The 26,416-nt window shown below is 43.8% G+C and overlaps 1 long non-coding RNA gene across 2 annotated transcripts in view; it reads right to left on the bottom strand.

The window, feature by feature from the left end:
* LOC144785674 (uncharacterized) overlaps positions 1-26,416 on the bottom strand; it is a 157,506-nt gene that overhangs the window by 103,814 nt on the left and 27,276 nt on the right. For both annotated transcript variants that reach the window (XR_013602017.1, XR_013602016.1), the window contains exon 5: positions 26,089-26,139. This is a non-coding gene — a long non-coding RNA (uncharacterized LOC144785674). The remainder of the gene's footprint in view (positions 1-26,088; positions 26,140-26,416) is intronic.

The following is a 26,416-nucleotide window of genomic DNA, read 5'->3' as shown; positions in this document are numbered from 1 at the left end:
GCCAATTGGTTGAGTTTACTCGTAAGAAATGAGAAAGTTTCTGGATTTTTCATCTTGACTGCATCCGCAAAGGATTAAATGAGGACATAGCTTGGTACGTGACTAAGAACTCCTGAATAGATATGTCTTGGTCGAGATGGATGTAACTTTTTACAGCACATGTATGACGGAGGGCGGTTTTTCAAAAATATTTGGGGGAATTTTGTGACAGATATAAAAAATCTAAATCCAAAATACATACAGTAGATACTGAAATTCGTGTGCATCCTTCCGTTGTTTCCCTTTATCATGAAAGAGCTTCCTGAATTGACAATTGCTCACATATGAATATATGATAAGAAACTTAGTAGTAGGCAAACCTCTATTAGCATGAGGCTGTGTTGTGTTATTATAAACTCGGGTTAAATCGTAGTATTATATTATTGATTCATAAAAAAATGTAAATCATTGATGGGAACTAGTTGCTTGCTATCTGTCTTGAGCCATGAGTCCACATATCTTTATGGCACCTATATTTGAATTTGTCCTTTGCTTACGCTTAGACTTTATAGAAAGTTCAAATGAATGGTGGGAATTGTTTCTTACTTTCCCTTCCTCATAATATAACAGAGTGTCAAAAGGAGTGTAGTGTAGTTCCTATTATCCCAATAGGCTCTGCGCATTGGAATAATATCTTCAATAGTATAGACGTAGGACTGAGGTTAACTAGGTCTTCTACTGACGATATTAGACTTAAAGTTATGTGTGCCAGCTAGCTCAGAGTTCACTAGAAACTTTCTCGAATAGGCAAGGAGGAGTTTAACCTCCCTGGATAGACAAGAAGGGATTTAGTTTCTGACAACCATAGAACATGACAACTTTGCTTCCCCTAATCAAGAGTATATCTCTAGAGTCGTGTGAAAACAAAAGACAGCTATTTTACTCAGTCAGTACGTGCATTCTTAGTTTCACCAGATTGTAGAGAAAAGAAGAGACTGGCGTGTTCAATAAAAAGGTGTTATTTATTGATCAGTCTCTTTTCTCATACAAGAGAAATGAATCGCTATTATTGCAATACTTAAGGTTAAGTAAAGTGCATACAGTAAAAGCAGAATTATAAAATAATACTGTAAAAGCATTGATATGGTTTCTTAGCCATATGATACTTAAAATGGATAAAATAGATACATACATATATACATTGACTAATCGTACTCAACTGGTGCTTCTAACTACGCCTACTCCAGTGCACCTGACCTAAGCCTAATACGTGGGCGGGAGTAAGTAAGTAGCAGTTTAAGTTAAGTTTGTTTTGCCAAGGATCTGACTCAAGAATTCTCTGTAAGGGGTTAGTCAGTTCAGTACCTGGGATTTAGAAGGTTGGAGGGTTGGTATCTCTATCTCAGGACTCGATATCCCAGTTACCCGCGAGGGCGGCTGGAAACGCCGGAGCTGGACTTCTCGGCAGGAGAAAGGGCAGCGTCTCTCTCAGCGCGTCAAAAGGGAGGGGCAGCGTCCGTGGGCTTTTCTGCATCAGCTGGGCTCCTCGGCAAGTCGCGCTGCTCCAAGCTCGTCACCACCATGTGCTTGCTTAGGGCAATGTCGGTATTATTTATACCTGAAAGTTGCCGAGGTTGACGTAAGCATGGACATAAATACGTCAATAAGAATGTCATAAGAACTTGTCGTTCTTACATTCTTTACTGGAGTTCTTGGCTGAATCAAAACAATAGCTGCGGGGGATTTCACAGGTCTGCTGGAGGTTTGATTTGTTTTGAGAACTCAGTATGCTTTCTAGGGGGGCTGGAGGAATAGTGCTTGCCTAATGTGATAGCATGCGCTATGACCTAATCAGAAAACGGGTTTCTGTGCCGTTGTATGGCCACTAGTGATTTATTAACCGGACAAGGGTCAGAAATAGGAGTATCGATACAGTTCCCATAGTAAACACATTACACCCACTCCACGGAATCTATGTCCATATTTACTAACCTAAGCATAGTAAACATAACTAAGTGTTGTATATATGAAACCACCCCAAAACACATTAATTTGCATTAAAAAATGGTTTTGCTTAATACATGAAAAATGAATATAGCTACTGTATGCATTAAAACAGTCTAATCATTCAAAAGAGGATGCATATTTCATATAAGCATGAATGACTTTTGCGAAAAAAATAACACATGAAATGGCTCTAAATACAGAAGAAAAATGCGAGACCACTTCATCACATAAAATAATTCTACTTGTAAATAACCTAGAGGTCGAGGTAATGTCTTCTAGAGTTCCCTAAAAATAGAAGTTCTGTTCTCTAAGAATAGTTTTACTTTAAGCAGAAGATAAGTGCCAAAAAAAAGTAAATATTTTGGATTTGGAGAAAAAGTTCTTGTTTTCTTGAGCAAAATTGAAACAAAATTCTTAGTGGCTTCGTTTTTAAAGTTGAAGGCCAAATTCAGAGTACATGGAACGCTGTGTGCACGTTGCTTAAAGTCATTCTCTCTGTTCTGGTGAAAACATCAAATCATTTAGATTTTCGAAAAAACAGTCAACAGCTTCTGGTGAAAGTTCGACTAGATTGGAAAATGTCGCTACCATGCAGTCATGCGCATGATTGCTTTCAGTGATGGTTTGCTCAGCATTGCTGACAGAAGGTCGTACCTGATCGATGCTGCTTTCATCTAGTACTTCACTACCCTTCAATCGTAGTGGTGAAGTCTCCACGAATGCCGTCATCAGGATAGGTAGCCGCTGGGGACAGCACAATGCATGAGCCTTAACTGGACTCAACAAAGTCTCTGCATCCAATGGCACTTCTGATTGTAGTGTGAGACAGGTGTCCAACACGCATTCCTCGCCGCACAGCATGCACCTTAATACAGGCATAACACAATTCTGCCACAAGGATCTGAATGAAAGAAACCAAGTCATATTCAGATCTCGTAGCCGGGCTAACCCAAGGACTTTAGTTATGCGGTCCCGGTAGCGGATAGCTAGGATCATTTCTTCCATTGTTGCTGGAGTCTTGTCTGTGACATGGCTTGCCATAGCGAAGCAACAGTAGCAAAAATAGGATGCCTGCTACTAGTCCCAACAGGAGAGGAAGTCCGCCAAAGATGGAATGGACGAAGTTAGGAAAAATACCCAGGATCGCTTTGAATGGTGTTAAAGCTCCTGAAAAAACTGTCTTAAATACACTTGTGATGCCACTTGTATCAGAAATATTTAGAATTTCGTTTAGCATTTCTGCGAAGTGTAGGGGGCTATTTGTTGATAACAGTGAATGAATCTCTGCTGTTGTCCTTGCAACTTGGAGATCATACATTTCTTTTGATGACGTCAACTGGGTTGGCGTCTGTAGGAGCACGGTCTTCATTCTGCTTAAAGTATCAATTTGAATAGAAGAGATTTTCAAACTGGGCCATAACCTTGCCTCCCTGTCTGGAGCATCATTCAGGAACAATACTCTTTCACAGCACATGACCCTGGTAGTCACGCTTATGAGATAAGGTTTTCCTGGCATTAAGCCACAACATCTGTGATCCACAATTAGAATGTAACTCCAGTTCGAGAGTCGCCTAAAGAATGGTTCTATTTGTGTTGCAGGTGTGCCTAGTTGGTGACATGAAAGGTTATTTGAAGTCCCTTCACAGGCCCCATGCAAACTTATACCCTGACACAGAAGTATACCACTTAGTGATTTTGCACAATTATTGCCACTAAGAAATACACTCTGTCCTTTATTACTGACACATGTGTGTGTATAGGGCAAGTTCCATGTTGACTTAATGTATCCTTTACCCAACCTTTCATACTGGCCTGCCTGTATATATTTTTGGCAGTATTGAAACTGGAAAGTCGTTATCGGAATATTTATTATCCCATGTATTATCCATTCAATGACAGGTCGTTCTGACATTGTCAATGGTAATCTTTCAAGTTTTTCAATGCTCAGAATTGTATAATCAGCACCCTTTTGTGCCAAACTGATTTGTTTATCAGTAAGGTTAAAGATATTGAATAGTGACGTTGTGTTGATTAAACGCCAAGGCACATAGCCTGAACGCAGATTTTGTAACGTCCAGCCAAGCTGTACAATAGAACGTAATTGAGACTGACCGTGTTGTAACATCAGTAAATCTTGCTCTATTATATCGATTGCTGAAGACACAATACTGTCCAGTGAATATATTCTGGAAGACAGAGTCATTAACCCATTGTCCACAACAGAAAGTGATTTTTCCAAATTAACACGGTCAATTTCCCGTATTTTTTCTGCTGTCTCAATTTGAGTTTCTTTCCAAGCTTCGTTATAAGCTGCATATATAGAGGCCGCTATGAAACGTTTTTGACGCTGTTTGCGTGGTCCCATCATGAAATCACGCAAGTCAGCTCCTTCTTTAAGTAAAGTTAGGTGTTGCTTAATTTCTGCCAGTGTGGATGTATGTAGCCATTCAAGGCAGAGTTTCCCCACACTGTAAGTAGTTACAATCCCTGGATGTTGTCTCTGGGAGTATCTAGGGTCTGGCCTGGTCAATGTGAACCCCTGTATTTTGTTCAGGAATCTGTCTTGACAGTTATTTGTGTCTGTGGGCCAGATCAACCATTGTTTCCATTCAGGATGTGTTCTGTTTTGGTTTAAAATATGGGTTACGTCTATGTCAACATCCGTAGTGCTATAACTGTCTGTTGTTGGCTTTGGAATAGACGGTTTGTTTAAGTCTTTGATTTTGGCTAGGCCAAGACAGGTAGTCTGTTGAATCGTGTCATTCAAAAAGATAATTTGTTCTGGTATCATGCAGGCTCTAAATAATGATTCTACACCTTGCACTTGCCAATCTTTTGTCCCCCAGATCGTTTTCGTATCAATGTTATTGTTCCAGAAATCAAAACCAAATGTATTCATTTTTTCAAAAAATGAGTCTGAATATATCAATTTTGTGTTTGTAAGCATGGTTTTCACTCCTGTCTTATTTAACAATTTGAAATAGAATGTTTCTGCATTACTTGTGTTAAATCCTGAAAAGTATGAATATTTATCATAAAATGTTTTTGAACTGCCTTTTGGTGGAGTTGCACAATGTTCCCATTGGTTATAATTTAAAACATTTCTAGGTTGAGAAGATTTATGCAGATAATGGTTACCATAGTGGTTGTAACAAAACATCTGATCATAATTAGATGAACCTTGCAAATAATCATGTTCTGTAAATTTAGCTGACATCACTAGATCTGACATCATATCATTAATACTTTCAAAGTCCCAATCATCAGCAAATGTGCTTGGTTTTACAAAGTCACTCAATGAAATCTTAAATTGGTGTGGATACTTCAGGATCTCAACCGGGCCATATATTTCGTAATCAGTATTGTCCCATGCTACCCCACCGGGTATAGGATTGGCTGTGAAGTTTACTGAAGAAAGTTCCCTTTTCTCGATGTGTGAAGACTTGTGTGGTTTCAGGACTTAGTTGATTTTCTGACTTGCTGTGTCCATTTTAACATAGTTTCCCTCAATGAAATGTCCCAAGCATAGTACCATGATGAGCCAAAGTACGAGGACAAATGCACCTAGTGCCACCCAAATTTCAATCCATGGAGAAATCAGATAGGTTTCGTTTAGTTGATGATAGAGTTCCTTCGCTTTATCTTTAAAAGTTTTTGTTGTTGGCTGTACTTCTGGTTCACTTGGATCCTCAGAAAAATCATCGAAGTTGATGAAGTAGCCGGATGCTGTTCTGTCAATTGTTCCAATTGCTTCTGTGTTCCTTTTTGCTTTAGGAATTTGCTTTGTTTCATCAGCATAGTCATTTGTTACTTCATTGTAGGTTGGTGTTTCTTGATGAAAGGTTTCGATTTGGGTTTTAAGAGGTTTAAGTTCCATTGCTTTGTTGCATAGTCCTTGTTGATTCACTGTAGATTTTTCAAATGTGATTAGTCTTTCAGTTTGAACCTCTGTGGTTGTAGCAAACTTTGGTGTTCCGCTACTTCTTGGGAGTCCACTTGGCCTACTACTTGTTATTGGCCACATGATTGTGGTTTAACCAGGTCGATGGATACAACTCGGTTCTCCTTTTTACCAGCAAGGGGCGGTAGTACTACTGATCTTGTCCCGTTGACAGACAAGACAGGAACTGCTTTTCTGTAAGAAGGCCCAAATTCCTTCTTTACCGCGATCTTCTCTCTGACCAGATCCCCGATCTTTGGAATCCAGATAGGCCTTGCTGGGACAGGTGGTTTCTCTTCAGTGGTTGTTGGCTGTTGTTTCAACTTTATGTTGATCAGGTCTTTTCTTGTTTCATTTAAATCCTGTAAAATAGCCAAACGATCTTTGATATCAAAGCATATTTCTTTAACCACTGAAGTCTGACTATCAAGGTCCTGGACTAACATTCTAGTCCCAAACAATAGTTTGTACGGACTGAGACCTCTCAGAGAATTTCTTGGCAGATTATTAAGACTACGTTGGACACTTATTAAATGTTTGACCCACCCAGCTCCCGAACCTAATACCTTCTCTATTACAGATTGCTCTATGCCTTGGTTTTCTCTTTACACCATCCCGTTTCCCTCAGGAAGGAAGTGAGAAGAGTCCCGCAATGCAATGCTCATTCTGGCCAGGCACCCCCCATAAGCTCGAGAGCTAAAGGAAAGATATTGGTCAGGACGTAGCATGCTTCTAGCGTATATGCCAATATAGACTCGCAAATCTTTTATAACAGTTCAGACGTCAGCCGAGAGTTGGGGTCTACATTATAAGTGAAAATAGTCTTTACATGTTAATGTGACGCATTATTCATACTGGGTTTTATTTTTTATTGTTTTGATCCAATCTGGAGCGAAACGCCATGGTAATATACCGTCTCGGTCGCCACTGCGATCTCTGTTGCAGTCTGGGCAGTTTTTTACAAACATGTGATGATGCAGGCTCATGCCTGGCCACCAGTATATTGATTGTAATTCTTCCAGAGAATCTTTAAGCTTAAGGTGTCTAAGACCCTCACCCATATGTGCGTCTGCTATTAACAAGCCTCTCCTGTTCATGTTTGGAATTACTCTATCCCCCACTCCAGGGATTCGAGCAAAAGGAACGGAGTTTGCATCGATTATGTATGTATAATTGAGTGGATAGTTGATCGGTAGCGCTGAGCAGTCGCCTTTTGATGACGTTTTTACCGCCAGCACTGTTTCACCGTCAATGTATTTTACTGAACGCTTTTTCCTAACTACGGAAGCCGATTTAGTTGGTTCCGCTGTGGCTATCTTAGCCAATGAATTCCCTTCAACGTGAACGCCATCACGCTGATGACTCAGTGAATGTATCACGTGAGTTTTTGGTAGTTCTTTCTGTAAAAGAACTACTTGTTCCCAAAGCGCTTTTTGCTTTATTGTGGCACCTGTGTCATCTTTGTAACCGTTTTTAATACATTTCTGTAAATCGTTATTGTATGATTTGACGCAGTAATACGAATCGCACACTATAAGTGTCGGGAATTCGCGATCAGCATTATCTAGCGCCATTTTTAATGCTATTATTTCAGTTTGTTGTTCTGAATTATTTTCCACTGAGTGTGTTTTCGTAAATAGAGGTCTCAGTTTACCTCCGCGCCACACGTCTTTTACAATCTCGCATGTGGCGTTGTATGCTTGCTCTCCCCAAACTGAGGGTTGAGCATGTCCGTCTGTATATATTACACAGGCGTACTGTCGTAAGGGCAGAATGTTGATTGGCAGAGGGTATTCTCTCTCATATTCTAGATGTTTTAATTTTTTCATTTCTGGATCAAAATAGTATTTTACTTTGTCTGTAGCAAGAGAATGTACCCATTGTATCCATTCTGGATTTAATGCCAAAGTAGGTAAATTACATGGGCTTGTTAATGCCTCAAAAGCTGATTCTGCTGTTCTGACTGTAATACGTCTACCGTCAACTTGGTATTTTTCTCTTGCTATAGCCGTTTGAACCGCATGAACAATGTTTTCCTTAATGCTGAACCTTTTTTCAGCTTCTGTGTAAAAGTGTTATTTGTATGCTATTGGTACCGTTTCTCCCTCATTAGAGGTTAGGTATGTGAATCCGCATCTTCCTGGGATGACTCGAATCACAAGGTTGCGTGTGTTGTCGCGTGTTTGTAGTTTTGTTTTAACTAACATGTCTGTTTGTAATGATCTCAAAATTTCTGTGTGTTTTTGAGTCCAGTTGATTCTTTTAAAATCTGGTTTTATTAGATCATAGAGGGGTTTGACCCTCTCTGCATAATTTATAATGTAAGTTCTTCCGAAATTTAGGAAACCTAGAATTGATTGTAAGTTTTTTAGTGTTCTAGGCGCTTGGATTACAACACATTTCTCTAGGAAATTGTCAGCCAGGCTTTTGCCTTCACTTGATAGTTCATATCCTAAAAACAGGACAGTTAGATGGGCAATTCTTGACTTTTTAAAGTTGAATTTGTAACCCTCTGCTGCGAACCCAAGTATTATGGTGTTTACTCTTTTCAAGTGAGTATCCAAGTCATCATCTGTTAGATAGATGTCATCGACATAAGATAATGCCTCATCATCATATATTTGTAGTAACTCTGTTACTCTCGCTGAGAATAATCCTGGGCTGTTCTTGAACCCCTGTGGTAAACAACAGAATTTTTTTTGCGAGCCGTTTATTGAGAACGCGGTCAAATATCTGCTTTCTGGTGCTATATTTTGACAAAAGAATCCATTAGAGCTGTCTAATGTTGTTTTGTATTTTTTGCGCACTATGTTATTCATTAGTGCTGTACTGTGTGAGTTTTGTACTGCAAAGGTTTTGCAACATGAGTTCAAGTGTCTGTAGTCCAAAACAAGATGATATGAATCATCTGGTTTGGAGACAGGAAACAAGGGATTGTTCATTTGTGAGGTGCAAGTTTCAATCACCCCCTGGTATTCAAGTTGATCTAGGATCTCTTTTACCTGTTTTTTAGCTTCTTGCTTAATTGGGTACTGCCTCTGTGCAGTAGGTTGTGATTTTAACTGGATTTTGTGAGGAGGAGAGTCCTCATCCCATCCCACATGGTTTTTATATAATGCAGGAGCTTGGGCTACTGCCCTCTTTCTTGCAAGTGTATATTTTTTATGTATTGGAATATGATTTGAGAAGGCAGGCATAATTATTTCTTCGCCATGAGGGCACTCCCTGATAAACTCTGGTGGGCAGTCTTTTTCAGCTAGAAGGATGTCATAGGCCTTGGAGAGATTATCCCAAAATAGACCCCTTATTTTCCTAGTCTTATCCCCCTCTATACGCAATGTTATTTCATATATTTTATGAGGTTTGCTAACTCTGGTATCTGCAGTTTCCACCTGAATGTATTTATTCGTGTCCACTGTCTCCAGATGATTCATCAGGATCTTGCGAGCTATGCTCACTTCTGCTGCGCTGTCTAGCATTGTCTGAGCCCATTCTCCGTTTTTCAGCTGTGTCCTCAGTATCCTCTGCATGGTTGATTACTTTAATACTGGCTACCTTCTTCTTTGGAAATTGTAATTTTTTATTTTGATGAGCAGGTTCCTTGTCTTTGGACTTGACGTGCTCTTCCCTGTGTTCTGATCGTCCTCTTCTTTCCGATTTCTGCGAGGAAGTCTGAAAATATCGAGAGGGACGTGTATCAATATCTTGATATCTATCAGGTTTCTTCACATTATCCCTATTTCTAAGGTTGTATCTTTTCCCAGAGGGCTCCCTTTGGGGAGACTTGTGTCCTTGGTCCGGAGATCTTTCTCTTCGCCGAGGAGACCTTCCTCTGGACTGGAATCTCTTTTCTTTGGGAGTGGATTGTTTATTTCCATCCCAGTTCTTTTTTTGAGTGTTAATATTATTTTTAATAAATACCTTTTCAGGATTTTCAATTAGTTGGGGTTTCACCGGTATTCCACCCAAACTATCTCTTCCTAGTTCTTCATAGGATTTTTCTATGATTCTGGCAATTTCAAATGGTTGGTCTGCTATATCTGTCTCTTTCAACCTCTGGTGGATCGCCACATTTGCTGCTTCTCCCTTTATATTGGCTAGTAATATTGCCGAGACCTGCTTGAAGTCTTTCAGTAATTTCATACCCAGAGTTAGGGCCGGTTCTGGACCGTATTCATTTTGAATCTGTTTTAGCACATCTTGTAGAAAAAGGGTCAGGCAGATCAGGTCGATTACCCCATTTCAAGGTTTGCCCGGCGTTAGCCGCCTCTCACCCAACTCACGGTTACCAAATAAAGAGGCAGGCGCTGGAGACTGGAAGGCAGGAAACAGGAGTTTATTCCGACGGAGCAGAACACGTCAAATCAGACAACAGGGTATCTTCTCGAGGTGCTCTAAACGCATCCTTGAGGCCTGGCCTCTTATACACAGGTTTATTGCTTTATTACATGAAACGCATTCTTGTTAATACTTTGATGTACGGAAAGACATCCTCGGAATCCTCACTTTGGGCCTGTTCCCACACACATTTACAGTAGAGGTCCCCACCCCGGTCACAGTGGGTGATGACTATCGCACACCAGGACATTCCGTTGATTCCCGGAATGTGTGCGGCTGATCGGATCTCATGGGGTGGGGGCTTTGATCAGTCATAGATTCTTTGAAGAGGGACAGCTTCCTACTGTAAGGGGCAATAAACTGTATCCGCAGGGCTAGGTGATGGCCTGGGATCGGGCCGGACAATCGGGCACAGAGGAAGGGGGTTCATCGAAGGATGTGTGATCATCAAAGGGATGGAGGGGAGGTGTTAGCCGGGTACGGGATGTGGCTCCGAGGCAGGGCCGCGCTGAAGGGGTGGTTTATGGCCCAAGCATGTAAGAACGTGGGCTGTCAGCGCGCGGGGGATGCTTGCGGGGTCAGAGAGAGAGAGAGAGAGAGAGAGACACTGGCTATCGGCAGTGGGCAGAGAGGCCATGGCATTCAAAATGGCTGCTACTTACGCGCACATATGAGCCTAAAAGGGACAAGATGGCGCCGATAATGTTTACGTCGCAATCTAGATTTTAACAGTCCTCCCTTTTCAACATATCTAGCCAGCTTGTCAATCTATGTCTATCCCCATCATATTACGGATTTCTACATCATACAAAGCTTTCATGCGTTCAGCTTCAAAGTTCGGAGTCTTAGGGCAAACACAGTTAGCAAACAGTGAACACAGAGGTGGCAAGCATTGAATACCCAGGCAGAGTCCGCATATTACGACGATTGGTATTTGTACAATCATGAGCAACCTCCATCCCCAGTCCTTTACAGCACTCCAGAACCAACTCCCAAGCGACCATCCTTCTTGTTCCTGATGAACTTCTGAGGAGAGTCTGTGGAGGTGTTCAATGGCCTTGTAAACAGAGGGTGAATTGTCTGGTATGTAGGAACAACAGCTGGACCCGAAGATACGACATGCTCCTCCACGGTCCGCCAGAACCACATCTAGGACAAGGCGGTTTTGATGAGCCACCAGACGGACCGCCTGAAGCTCGGCTGTATTGTTTGTGAGGATACCAGCTGTAATGTTCATTGTTGTCTCGACTGCCTGGGATAAATGTCGAATGGCGCGACTGTTCGCCATCGGACCCCAAAGTGGAACAAGTCCTTTCATCGCATCCAAGAATTGTGCTCCAGTGGAGTCGGCCTGCTCGATGTCCTTCGCTCGTCTCTGCCGGTGATGGTTTGCCGGAGCCACATAGGTTGGAGGAAGGATGAAGGCTATGTAGCAGGTACCTCCCCAGCCCTTTGGGAGCCAGGTGTAGGCTTTTGTACCACAGACGAAGTACATGTGTGGGGAGGTGACAAAAGAGGGTGGGTCAGTTGTGTCCAAAGTTCTGGTGATGTTGCAGGCACTGTGACCTACAAATTGTGTCCCAAGGCCTTCGATGCACATGAGGCCCGAGACATTGACAACAGATAGGGCCACAGTCAGGGTGGCTGCTGTTCGTTTCCGGAGGTAGGAGAAGGTAGGTCTGGCCGGGTTGTTGAACACCTGAATTTCGACACGCTCTTTGGCTGGGATGTCAAAGTGAACAGAGGTGTTGGACGTCAGTGGGCAAAAGGGTGCAGCCGCTCTTTTTGTTTTGTTCAGCCAGACCCCCTGATAAAAGTGAGACATGGTTTCGCTGGAGATTGCTCTATCTCTGTAGCTCTCCTGCAGGAGAATCAGCCAGGCGAGGCAGGAGCCGTGAACAGAGAATGGCGAAGGAATGAATGGGATGGAGTGTCCGGCGGCGTGTGGCAACAACCCACAGATCCAGCAATTGGTGGCATTGGCGGCAAGGTTGTGTTGGTGTAACAGTTGTACGAAGGAGTTGTTCCAGAACTCCTTACGTCTTTCTCGGAGTTGAGGTGAAAGAGAGATCAAGTGGTGTTCTTTCACAGTGACAGGAAGTACAGTGGCTAGAAGTGTCTTATGTGCTGGCGAACCTTCTTCCAAGATCCAGAGGGTGGTCATGAGGAGGAAACAGAAGAGAAGGGTAATGAAGAAGGAAATAGTCTTTGAACTGTGCATTTTGTCAGTCTTTGGGTTGCGGTAGTGGGTCTTTGGGTATCCGGTTGCTTCCATCATCTTCAAGTCGGGTGCTTCCATCATCTTCAAGGTGCTCGGCAGTGGGCAGAACCACAGAGTTCGTTTGGTTTCTCTCCTGGTAGCCTTTGCAGTGTTAGGCCGCCGCTCTGAGAATGGTAACTTAGTCAGTGGTCTACTTAACCGAAGCTCCCTCCTTTCGTCGCAGGTTATACCCTTCTCTGGATGGCACAGTGGGATCAGGGAATTTCGCCAATTCGAGTGTCTCTGTTTCAGGGTAGCAGCTCAGGGATGGTCGGTCTTTGTGCAGGAGCTCTTCTTGGGTGGTCACGTCTTCGGTCGATGTCAGGGTCGGAGAGATTTTCTTGCAGTGATGTGCATGCAGCCAATTCCGCTTCCCCTCCACTCGAAGAGCTGTTCGGGTGGTGATCAAGACTTGCCAGGGGCCCGTCCAGCGGGGTTCCAGACTCTTCTCCCGCTGGAAGTTCCGAATCAGGACGAAATCTCCAGGCTGGATGGTATGTCCGGGGCCCCTGGAAGCATCGGGGATGGCCTGCAGCACCTGATGATGAATAACAGACAGTGTTTTAGTTAGGTTATACAGATAGTCAGACATTAGGACGTCCGGGACGTCGTGAATAGAGGTTGGTTTGGGTGCGGACCAGATACTCATGGGCCGGCCGAAAACGACCTCGTAAGGGGTCAAGTGGTGTTTGGTGGGGGTGGAACGCATTGACAGCAATGCTAGGGGAAGAGCGTCTGGCCATTTTAGTCCTGTGGTAGCCACTAATTTCGCCAGCTTTAGTTTCAATGTGGCATTGTGCCGCTCGACCAGTCCTGCAGATTGGGGGTGGAAAACTGCGTGGAATTTCTGTCGTACCCCCAGTCCTTTCAGGATGAGCTGGATAACCTCGGCTACAAAATGGGGGCCATAGTCACTCCATAAAATACGGCAAAGGCCGTAGCGAGGGAAGAACTCTTTCAGTAGTACTTTTGCAGTGGCAATAGCAGTGTTGTCACGCGTCGGGTAGGCTTCCACCCATTTGCTAAAAGCGCACACAACAACAAGTACATACTTCAGTCCTTGACATCTCTCTAACTGGATATAGTCCATCTGTAGGACTTCAAATGGATGGTTGGGGACCCCAAACCCTCCCCGGGGTACGACAGTACCTTTCCCAGGGTTGTGTTGCAGGCAGACTAGACATTGCTGGACTAATCGTTTGGCTGAGTCTGCAATTCTATCGTTATGCCAAACTCGGGAGAAAAGTTCGGTCATAGGGGCAGATCCTATGTGTGCAGGGGAATGGGCCATCGTCAGTATGGGGATCAGGTACGAGTTGGGTAGCAACAATTTGTTTGTGTCTTTTGTCCGCCAGCAGCCTTCATCGTCCTTTAATCCCACCCGTGCCCATTCAGTCAATTCTTGTGGTGAGCTGGCCATTTGGATGTCCCTAATAGTTTCCCTAGCGTCCGTCCATTTTTCTGCTTGTGACCTAGTCACGTACATGCAAGTCGTCGTCCTGTTCTCGGCTGTGGTTCGGGCAGTGATGTCGGCCAGTGCATTTCCCTGTCCAATGATGTCTGTCACCTTTTTGTGTGCTTGGCATTTGATTACGGCAAGTCGTTTGGGGAGGAGAACCGCTTCAGTCAGAGCGGAGACTAGATCTCCGTGCAGGATGGGTGTGCCATGAGATGTCAGAAATCCCCTCTCCTTCCATAAGAGCCCAAAATGATGAACCACCCCGAAGGCATACTGGCTGTATGTGTAAATGTTTGCTGTCGTCCCCTTTGCTAGGATACATGCTCGTGTGAGGGCAATCAGTTCTGCCGCCTGTGCGGATCGTTGCATGATGCGGGCGGTTTCAACTACAGTTCGGGCTGTGGTAACTGCATAGGCAGCTGAGGTGGTGCCGTCGGGGAGTTTAATGCAAGAGCCGTCTACCCATAGCTCTCCGTCAGGGTTTGGGAAGGCAGTGTCTCGGAGGTCAACTCTACTCCTAGTGTGTTCGTCCGTGAGGGTCACACAGTCATGTATTGGGGGCACATCGGGATCGTTTTCATGCAGAGGCAGCAAGGTGGCTGGGTTCAGTGTGGTGCATCGTTTCAACGTGATGTGAGGTGCGAGCAGTGTCAGTTCGTACCCAGTCAGTCGTGCGCTGGTCAGGTGTTGTGTCTTGGTCTGGTTTAGGAGGGTGTCAACAGCATGAGGCACTAGTACCGTGAGGGAATTCAAGAGTACGATTCCCTCACTTTGTCGGATAGAGACAGCAGCAGCGGCTACTGCTCGAAGGCAGGCAGGCAAAGCTCTTGCTACAGGGTCAAGAGGGGCAGAGAAATAGGCACATGGTCGTTGTTTGGGGCCAATGGTCTGAGTCAGGACAGACAAAGCGCATCCCTCCCTTTCGTGAGTGTAGAGAGAGAAGGGCTTTGTATAATCAGGGGTTCCTAGGACGGGTGCTGAACAAAGGGCGTCTCGTAGTTCCTTGAAGGAGGATTGACATTCAGGGGTCCAAGGGAGCGGGAAGGGGACATCTTTAGCCAGTAGGGAAAGTAGTGGTTTCACAATGAGGCTGAAATTTGGCAACCACTGTCGGCAGAAGGAGGTGAGGCCTACCAAAGAGCGGACTTGCTTCGGGGTTTTAGGGATAGGGGTCTCTAGAATAGCCTGTATTCGATCGGGTGTGAGCTTTCTCCCGTCTTTGGACAAGAGGTGGCCTAGGTAAGTGACTTGAGGTTGGCAGAATTGCAACTTCTTCTTGGAGACCTTGTGGCCATTTTCCGCGAGGAAGTGCAGGAGTTGGATGGTGGCTGTGACTGCAAGTGGAGTGGTGTCGGCCGCCAAAAGGATATCATCACTCCACTCGGCAATTGGACTGCATCCAGCTGTCTCTTGAGGGCCTGGCTGTAGATGGTTGGACTTTCAGTGTAGCCCTGGGGTGCTCTGCAAAATCTATATGAGCGGGATTTTAAAGTGAAGCCGAAAAGGTAGCGGCTGTCTGAGTGAATCGGGATGAGGAAGAATGCGTTCTTGAGATCGATTACCGTGAAGGTGGTGGCAGTGGAAGGAATCAGGGTCCGGATGGTGGTGATGTCTGAGACTACAGGGTACTGGGGTACAACCACTTTGTTGACTTCTCGTAGGTCGATGATGATGCGGTACGCTTTTTCATCTCCCTCACCCTGCTTCTTCACAATGGGTAGGATAGGGCTGTTGCAAACATTGCTAACTACTTCTTCTACCACTCCTGCATCTACCAGGGACTGGATGATTTTTACCAATGCCTTCTCGCCCTCGGGCGATATCCGATACTGTGGGAGTTTGGGGAGTACTGCGTCCTGTCGAACAGTTATGTGTACAGGGTCTATCATCATGCGTCCTACGTCCGAGTCAGTCTTTGCCCATAGGTACAGAGGTAGGGTGTCGAGTAAGGATAAGTCAGCGTCAGTGATGGAAAACATGCGTTGTGTGTGACAAGATCTGAGCAGTGTTGGGTTGTCGTACAGAATGACTCGAACTCCGTCTTGTGAACACCTAATAGTAGCTTGAAAAAGTTTCAATAAGTCAAGTCCCATAATGGCATCGGGGGTGTTGGAGGAGAGCAAAAACGTCGTGTCAGTGGTGTTATTGTCCAAGTTAAAAGAGATCGGTGTGGACAAGGGATTAGTGGAGGGCGTTCCATCAAAACCTATTGATGTCACATGTGAGCCAGACAAGGGTGCCCTGGGAATCAATCGTTTAGACAACGCACTACGTGTTGCACCAGTATCTACCAGAAATGGAGACTTTGTACCTAGGACCTTAGCGGTGACATAAGGGCCTTGCTGGTCAACATAGAGCTCGACTGGATCCTTCCTTGCCCTTGGCAGTGCTATGCAAAGTCGTGGGCATTGTCGCAGTCAGACTGTTGGCACTGATTCTGTCGGGGACGGTCAAACGTGTTCGGTCTGCCAGGTCTGTCATTGTTGGTGTCGTTTGTGTGCCCTTGTCCCTGTCCTCTATTTCTCGGTCCGCCCGCTACGTCTCTCGTGTCTTTATTTCTGAGTGCTTCTTGCAGAGCTGGACATTGAGACTTCCAATGGCCAAATCCTTTGCAAAACGCACACTGGTTCTCATCGAGGTCTGTTCGTGGAGCGCCGGGTGCGGGCGTGCGGTCTCTAGGAGGTGGATCTCTAGGAGCATTCGACTGGTAGTTTCCTCTATACTGTTCCCTTCCTATAGTCACCCCTTGCAACTGAGCAATCATCACCCTCTCTTTCAAGTCCTTTTTCTTTTTCTCAGTCGCTTGATCGTTCTCATTCTTTTGTCGCTCATAGTATTGAGCCATCTGAAGGATAGCTGCGGGCTTGGAGGCCGCCCAACTACTCTCGCTAGTCTGTAGTTTCTGCGAGACTTCTGGTGTCAGGCCTTTCACATAGTTCTGGACAAACAAGTGATGTCCAGTTGCAGTGGTCATGTCCTGGCCGCTGTAATCAGAGAACACTGTTTCAAACCGGGAGAAGTATTCTGATACGTCTTCCTGGGGTTTCTGGCGATAAGCCGTTACTATCGACCAGTCCACCTTCCTTTCTGGGACTAGGGTTTTTAATTTTTGCACGATCTTATCTGGTAGGTCTAGAATGGCTTTCAAAGGTTTCTGTCCCGGCTCTCGCTGTTTGTCTACATCACCGAGTTGTATCCAGGTATGTCCGAACAGCTCAAGGTGGTCGACTTTCAGGATTTGCTTCCACACATCAGCTGGCAGACATAGCCCGAAAAACAAATCGATATCCGCTAGGGTCATAATCGTCGAACCCAAAGCGGTGGCTATTTCTGTATAGAAGGCTGTGGGGTTCTTTCGCAGATCAGGCAAGGACTTTCGGAAAGTCAGGATGTCTTGCCGATCCCATGGTTGTTAAACCCAGTTGTAAACTACCCTCCCTCTCGCATCTTGATGGTTAATATCATCGTGTGTTCCCTGTCCTCGTGGGGGGACCCAATAGAGAGCGGCCTCCTTTATGGGCATCATCGTGTCAATTTTTTCTCCTCCGGCTTCAGTTGCCGCAGGAGTCGTGGTGTTAGTCTCTGGTTTCTCTTCCGTGAGGTGGCGGAAAACTTCAAGCGTACGCGTGAAGAGGTTCGTCACATCACACTCGTCCCCATCTCCGACATCAACTTTCCTATACAGATTTGTTAGGTTTTCAGGGCCTTTTCCTTGGTATCGGTCTTCGTAGGCATTAAGGGTATGGTAACAAAGGCGTACGACAAAGTGTCGTCTGTGGCTATTGGCATATGTATGGTACATATCCGTTATATAATCCTCACTTTCCTTTCGCACCACCAGTGTCTTTACAATCTTATCGATCCCAGCTCGTTCATCCTTACTTAATCTATTCGATCTAGCAGGGTCTTTCCTCCCAGCTTCGGGATCATTTGAAGTCGCTGCTCGTGCTACGCTGGGTACGAGGGGTTCAGTCGGTGCAGAGGCCGTGAGGACCGAGGCTCCGGCACTACTCTCGCCTGTCGTTGGGGTTTGTGGGTGCTGCGCTAAGGGTTGGGAAGGGGCATATGGAGGGGGCATGTAGATGATCGGGGGACCTAATAGTAAATCATCGTTCGTTCGCTGTTTCGAAGGGAGCTCGGGGTAAAGTGTAGAGGGTGTCCTGACGGGACACTGGCCTGATGATTCGGAATCTTGTTTCAGCTTGGTTTCCTCTCTTTCTTTTATTTCTTCCTTTAACCTGTTAGCGGCCAGGTGAGCTGCTTTGCGTAATTCCTTTTCTAACCTGACCTCATTTCTCTTCTTCCGCTGTTCTGTTTCTTTGCGCCACATGCCGAAGCTATCGAGCATAGTGGGTGTTGTCTTATTGTTATAAAGGGCTGTTTCCAGCGCGTTTATTTTGTCTTTATCAAAGGATCCTATCAGTGGCCACTGACTTTCCCGATCCTTTCTCGTGTATTTATGCCACAGCTTACTGTAAGCCACGGCGACTAGTCCATATTTAGTAAACATGTCCTTATTAGGGGTGCCCTCCAGTGGAGCCGGATGGTTCACCTCTAATAGGCGGTCCGGGCTGAACCAACTACCAACAAACGGGGCAAAAATAGGCATGACGGGTTACAAAGGGGACAAAAGTCTGCACTACCTATCCTTCACTATCCACAAAGACTAAACAGAGTATTGCGACTCTGTGCCTATTTGTGAATAGAGAATAACCCAAAGAGAACCAATTCCGAACGATCAATGTTCGGTCAAACAATCAATCAAATGAGGGATAAAAATAGGCACGACGGATTACAATGGGGGCAAAAGCCTGCGTTACCTATCCTTCACTATTCACAAGGACTAAACAGAGTATTGCGACTCTGTGCTTTTTTGTAAATAGAGAATGATCCAAAGAGAACCAATTCCAGAACAGTAAATGCTTGGATAACAATCAATCAAATGGAGAGGGAAGTAGGCACGACGGATTACAACGGGGGCAAAAGCCTGCGTTACCTACCTTTCACTGTCTGCAAAGACTAAACAGAGTATGGCGACTCTGTGCTTGTTTGCAAATAGAGAATCTCTCAGAAACAATCAAATGAGTAATACTAGTATTTTCAAACAATCAAACAATCAATTCGCAATTCGTCGTGTTACGCGACCTTACCCGGACCGCATGGACGGTTTCTCGTCTTCCGCTTCCAGCGCCCGATCGTCCTCTATTCTCCGTAATTGCTGTGGCACTCCTGATGGTTCCAAGTCAGGACCGTAGATCACTCGAGAGAGGTCTGCTCAGAACCGGTGAAGTTCGGATGATCGGCTGCCAGACGAGGGTCTATCGGGCAGGGGCTCTTCCCGATCGTTGCGGTCGTTCACACTGTCGTCGGGACCTCTCCCACTGGATCCACGTGTCGCTGATGGGCCCCACGTTTGGGACGCCAATTGTAGAAAAAGGGTCAGGCAGATCAGGTCGATTACCCCTTTTCAAGGTTTACCCGGCGTAAGCCGCCTCTCACCCTACTCACGGTTACCAAATAAAGAGGCAGGCGCTGGAGACTGGAAGGCTGGAAACAGGAGTTTATTCCGACGGAGCAGAACACGTCAAATCAGACAACAGGGTATCTTCTCGAGGTGCTCTAAACGCATCCTTGAGGCCTGGCCTCTTATACACAGGTTTATTGCTTTATTACATGAAACACATTCTTGTTAATACTTTGATGTACGGAAAGACATCCTCGGAATCCTCACTTTGGGCCTGTTCCCACACACATTTACATTAGAAGTCCCCACCCCGGTCACAGCGGGTGATGACTATCGCACACCAGGACATTCCGTCGATTCCCGGAATGTGTGCGGCTGATCGGATCTCATGGGGTGGGGGCTTTGATCAGTCATAGATTCTTTGAAGAGGGTCAGCTTCCTACTGTAAGGGGCAATAAACTGTATCCGCAGGGCTAGGTGATGGCCTGGGATCGGGCCGGACAATCGGGCACAGAGGAAGGGGGTTCATCGAAGGATGTGTGATCATCAAAGGGATGGAGGGGAGGTGTTAGACGGGTACGGGATGTGGCTCCGAGGCAGGGCCGCGCTGAAGGGGTGGTTTATGGCCCAAGCATGTAAGAACGTGGGCTGTCAGCGCGCGGGGGATGCTTGCGGGGTCAGAGAGAGAGAGAGAGAGACGCGCTGGCTATCGGCAGTGGGCAGAGAGGCCATGACATTCAAAATGGCTGCTACTTACGCGCACATATGAGCCTAAAAGGGACAAGATGGCGCCGATAATGTTTACGTCGCAATCTAGATTTTAACAATCTGGTATTACCGACATGGATGGAACACCATTTGTTTTTGTGTAAATGGAAGCAAAGACTGTACCCCAAGTGTCACAGTCCTCCACATGTGGTGCGATTCCCATTGGAAGACAGATAGTCAGAATTCTGTGTTTCTCAACAGGGGTGGTATCTGGAAATACCGCCTCTATTTGAGTGATTTTTTGTGCTAACCAGAATGGAATTTGTTCCCGTTTAGCGGGTACTTTACCTAGACAGGACTGTATGTTCTGTGGTGTAATTTTATTTGTGTTTCCCTGATGAGGGACCAGCTGTGGAATTTTAATAGCTGGTTGGACTGTTGAAGTCCGCATTACATATTGGACTAATTGTCTGTGTATTTTAATTAGTTGTTTTAGCTGTGCTAAAAGATCTGGTGCAGACATTTCTTCAATATCTGGATGTGGTGTGTATCCGGCTAGGACCGGCCACGTTGCTCCTGGTCTACCTAGTGGACCGAGCCTGGTGGTGTGATTATTATGTTTTAGGGCGCCATTAAACCAGAGCAGGTGCTCTTGGTATTTGAGTGACATCTCCACTTCCTCGAAAGGAGTGTATTCATTCGGAGGTTCCTCTATTTTGTAATAGTGGAACTCCTTTGTTACAGCGTTTGCTGCTGGAAAGCTTATCCATGAATAGAATACCTCTGTCTGCCGATATTCGTGTGCCTCAATTAGGAATATGAATGTACCACCTCTCGGTGTCAGTCCATTTTCTATATAAGTTTTAAAGTTATAGTTTTTCTTATGTTGACCGGGATTAGTATTGCATCCGGGTCATTCTGTAGCAGAGTTGTATCATCTGCTATGAGTTGAGCTGCTACTCTAGCTGTCTCCCTTCCTTCTTCACTGTCTGACATTTTTACTGACAGGAAGGTTGTTTTGTTTATTTGCAGATCAGGTTTCTACGGAAACAAAGATTAGATGCACAATATTTTGGAACAGTGTATCCTTCAACGTTGAATAAACCAAGAACCATACATAGGAGTCTCCTCCTACTAAGTTTGGCGGATTTAAGCTTTCACCCACTCCAGACGTCTTTGGAGTTTTATGGAAAAAAAGGGTCTGTGTGAAAAAGCACGACTGAGTTACTTTAATGCCTTGCGTTAGATTTATCGCCTATCCAAACCGTTGGGCGCCATGTAGTGTAGTTCCTATTATCCCAATAGGCTCTGCGCATTGGAATAATATCTTCAATAGTATAGACGTAGGACTGAGGTTAACTAGGTCTTCTACTGACGATATTAGACTTAAAGTTATGTGTGCAAACTAGCTCAGAGTTCACTAGAAACTTTCTCGAATAGGCAAGGAGGAGTTTAACCTCCCTGGATAGACAAGAAGGGATTTAGTTTCTGACAACCATATAACATGACAACTTTGCTCCCCCTAATCAAGAGTATATCTCTAGAGTCGTGTGAAAACAAAAGACAGCTATTTTACTCAGTCAGTACGTGCATTCTTAGTTTCACCAGATTGTAGAGAAAAGAAGAGACGGGCGTGTTCAATAAAAAGGTGTTATTTATTGATCAGTCTCTTTCCTCATACAAGAGAAATGAATCGCTATTATTGCAATACTTAAGGTTAAGTAAAGTGCATACAGTAAAAGCAGAATTATAAAATAATACTGTAAAAGCATTGATATGGTTTCTTAGCCATATGATACTTAAAAATGGATAAAATAGATACATACATATATACATTGACTAATCATACTCAACTGGTGCTTCTAACTACGCCTACCCCAGTGTACCTGACCTAAGCCTAATATGTGGGAGAGAGTAATTAAGTAGCAGTTTAAGTTAAGTTTGTTTTGCCAAGGATCTGACTCAAGAATTCTCTGTAAGGGGTTAGTCAGTTCAGTACCTGGGATTTAGAAGGTTGGAGGGTTGGTATCTCTATCTCAGGACTCGATATCCCAGTTACCCGCCAGGGCGGCTGGAAACGCCGGAGCTGGATTTCTCGGCAGGAGAAAAGGCAGCGTCTCTCTCAGCGCGTCAAAAGGGAGGGGCAGCGTCCGTGGGCTTTTCTGCATCAACTGGGCTCCTTGGCAAGTCGCGCTGCTCCAAGCTTGCTTAGGGCAATGTCGGTATTATTTATACCTGAAAGGTGCCGAGGTTGACGTAAGGATGGACATAAATACGTCAATAAGGATGTCATAAGAACTTGTCGTTCTTACATTCTTTACTGGAGTTCTTGGCTGAATCAAAACAATAGCTGCGGGGGATTTCCGAGGTCTGCTGGAGGTTTGATTTGTTTTGAGAACTCGGTATGCTTTCTAGGGGGGGCTGGAGGAATAGTGCTTGCCTAATGTGATAGCATGCGCTATGACCTAATCAGAAAACGGGTTTCTGTGCCGTTGTATGGCCACTAGTGATTTCTTAACCGGACAAGGGTCAGAAATAGGAGTATCGATACAGTTCCCATAGTAAACACATTACAGGAGTCTTGTTAATTCTGGCATAGGAATCATTGATGGGCATGGTAACTTTTATTCTATATCGACTTTGCTCCAGTCAATATGGTGCTGATATGATCCGCAAATCACTTGGTCTCGCCTTAATGTCTAAACTCATTATGTTTGTGCATGTGATTATATCTAACATGCACATAAACTGCAACGTTTTGATCTATAAGCTATTTAGCCCCTCTTTAGTGTCTAAATGCGTTATGTCCTTTTACGTGATTACATCTGACACGTATAAAAAATTATAGATGCTCGAAATGACTTGTCCTCTAAACATTGGAATAGTGGCATCATGCTGTATATTCCCGACATTAATTATCGAAAAATAGGTGAAACATCGTAATACTTCAAGCATTAATATTATAGAATAGTTTACATATGTTGTCTGAAAAATAACCGGCATGATTCTTTTGCCGTCTTTTCTCTGCATAAATATCTTGAGTCAGTGAGATCTAGAGAAGCATGGACCGAACCAGATATATTTACCCTTGTAAGATGACGCCTATGAAAACAAGAATAGTAATTATCGCGGTATACCGTTCTTTATGTTGTTGGATATGGAACCACATGATCGACAATTTCGCACCTTAGAATAGGTTTAAATATCGAGTTGCGCCCCAGTGACAGCGCTGGTGTTTCCCGGGCGGACTGGTACAAACAACTTTGTCGTAATACATGGTGAGTAAAATACCGTGCTAGATTGGAATTTTTCCACCTCTTTAGGAATGTTTGCTTCGCTAACTCCTTTATTGGTGAGGTTCTGCTAGTCTTTTGGAGAATAGTTATCAAAGCCTGCTGGATTTTCATTGTGCACACTTTGCCAAAGTTGTTTCTTCGAAGTCGCTTTGTTGGGATATTTTGTAAATAGGAGGCAGTGGCAGTCTATTGGGGAGTAAACGTTGACTGCAGCATAAACCTGTAATTGGAATGAGCAATACAGACAGTGCTATTTTGTGACACCGCAAACTCCTTTTTATAAAATAGCAAGCTTTTTAGTTGTAGTTATTTACAATTCACTGTCTGAAAACTTATTAGAGCGTATATGTTGGACTAAAGTAGAGACTTGCAATCAATATAAGTGATAGAGACGCCCTGAGTGAATGACCCCACGATTCTAGGAGCTAGCTAAATTCATATATAATTACTTGTTAGTAAGATTTTCTTTTCTGCACATACTTCTGAATATATTCCTTTATTTTTTGCAGGCAATTTTGAAAAAGTGTGGTCTTATATACAAGAATCTATCCTGATTATGGCCAACAAAACAAATTAAACTATGATAATAGAAATACACGCAGTGACTAGAAAAATAAAGAATATATGGTTAGTGTGTGGCTGGTTCACTTTGAGATTCTTAGCTTATACAAAAGTTGCATATGATTTGGAACAGTGAAGCCGCTCTGAAAATAGTTTGAATAAACATCACTGCTACAAAGATTCCTAGATGGGGTAAGATCTACTCTCTAGCCATTTGTTACTAAGTTAGGTTCACTGAGATCAATGTCTCTTAGACATAATGCACTTTCATTTCAGGAGCCACAATTAAAAGGAGTATCCCTTTGGATATCGACAGGCTCTGTGATTTATAATCACATTACTTGGAGGGTAAAAATAATTATTTACGTGAGTATGAAATTGTAGGAGACTAGGTAGCGATGGTTATCATACATCCCGTATATTGTGATATCTCTTCACATTGAGGTAATATGACACTAGAAGTGTGGTTTTAAATCTACCCTTCCCTCTTCTCCTGAACTTACGTATAGAAGAAATAAGATCTGTTTGTATCTTGAGTGAAAGAGTATTAATGGTATTACGTGTTGTTGTGGGTCTCTTTTTTACCAGTTTAGAGACACCACATATTGATATATGTAAATGTATTGATCCCCAGCTCCTCTTGTAATACTTATGTGCTTATGGACCCCAACGAAATCATGGATTGTAAAATATGACACTATGTAATTGATTGTCCTTCTGTAACTCCTTGATTGGGGGGATGTGCAATAAGTTGTGTTTGTAATTACAGATACCATGTATCCACCCGATAAGAAGAAAGTGATTCTGTTGAGGTCCTGAGGAAGGTGGTACAAACCCACCGAAACGCGCGTCGACCTGGCATGGAATCCCACATAACATTCTCTGGCCGTTACTCAGACAGAGTCTTTCTCTGTTAAACCTTATATACAGAAAGAGTGTTTGGTTGACAAATTAATTGTGTGCAAGTCTGTGTATGAAAAGTTGGTGAGTGTGATTTTTGTGGAGGTATCAGGGTGGTTTTTATAATTTTTGTGTATAAAAATTCAAAAAAGTACTTAGATGATGAATTATGTTTTTATATCTGTCTAAACTGTCTAAGAAAAGTATAATGAATTTGAAAGAAAGAAATGTAAAAAAAGTAACAAAAAAAAGTTTTTCATATACATATATCCAAAAAAAAGAAATACAATTTGGTAAATATAAATCCCTATCTTGAAGGACATGGAATACTGATGTGAACCAGGTCATAATGCACAAAATATGTGAGCCACAAGTGAATTTTTTTTTTGATGTGTTTATACTTTCCCCTCTTTTCCTTGGCTCTAAGTAAATTAAGAGGGGTCCCCATTTGTATGCTATCACCGGGCTACCCTTGTCAGGATTGTCAGACCATATCAGGTAAAACAGCTGTTGGTAAACACAATAGTCCATAAGACTAGGTCTAAAAAGAAAATCAGGCAAAGGCTCAGCAAATTCACGGCATGTTCTACATACAAAACGGCTGCAGAGAGTCCAAATTCGGAACAACAGGTTAGCGCTCTAGATGTGGAATGCAATTACCTTGATCCAGGTGTTGGGCCCATTCTGTGGTGCACTTCACCGAATTTTGCTGCATAGAAGCGTTGCGAAGTCAGTTTAGGGAAAACACTTTGTCGCACTCGAATTCTCAAAGAATATCGGAAGGGGAGTACGAGGAGCCAACAGTAAAGTAAGACTGTTCCAGAGATTATTCTTTCATTGAGCATGCGCAATTCTATGGACTGAAGGTCACGTTTCCAAAGACATGCACAATTGTTCGCACTGGAATTATCTGAGCATGCTCTGGTGTATGAACACTATTGAAACCACAGAAACTTAGAATCAACAGAAGCACACAACTACCGGCAACCGAGTAGGAAATAACAAAGTTTGAAGGGTTTATAAATAGCGAGTTTCTGAGAGAAAGAAACATAACTTGTTGGAGTGAAGCAACTTCATCAGAATTTTTAGTTTAATTGACAGGATTATTCATATGGAGAATCTTATTCTTAGCAAAGAATGCATGGTGAAGCAATTGTAAATCTGAGTTCTACTTACCTCTGAGGAATTCGGTTGATACACCAGCTGTGCCTTTCAAAGGTGAGAAACCTGCAAAACATAAGTATAGAGAGAATAATAAGGTAAAGCTAGGATCACCTATTAATTGTCTTACATTTAGTCCACAGCATTTAGAATACAAAACTACACTAACAACAGAAGAGAAGCATTGGCTACATATATACAGGGTAGGTGAGCAGGATTTAATATAGTATATCAGATATGGCATAAGTATCTATACTAATGTGCGAATTTTCCTAATAGTTTCATACTTACCTGTCAACCTAGAAAAATAGCGGAAGAATAGCAAAAACTTCTGAAGAAGAGT

This window comes from Lissotriton helveticus, chromosome 10 (assembly GCF_964261635.1).
Source record: "Lissotriton helveticus chromosome 10, aLisHel1.1, whole genome shotgun sequence".
Classification (NCBI taxonomy): domain Eukaryota; kingdom Metazoa; phylum Chordata; class Amphibia; order Caudata; family Salamandridae; genus Lissotriton; species Lissotriton helveticus.
Note: the sequence above shows the minus strand (reverse complement) of the source record. Positions and strands in the feature narration are given on the sequence as shown.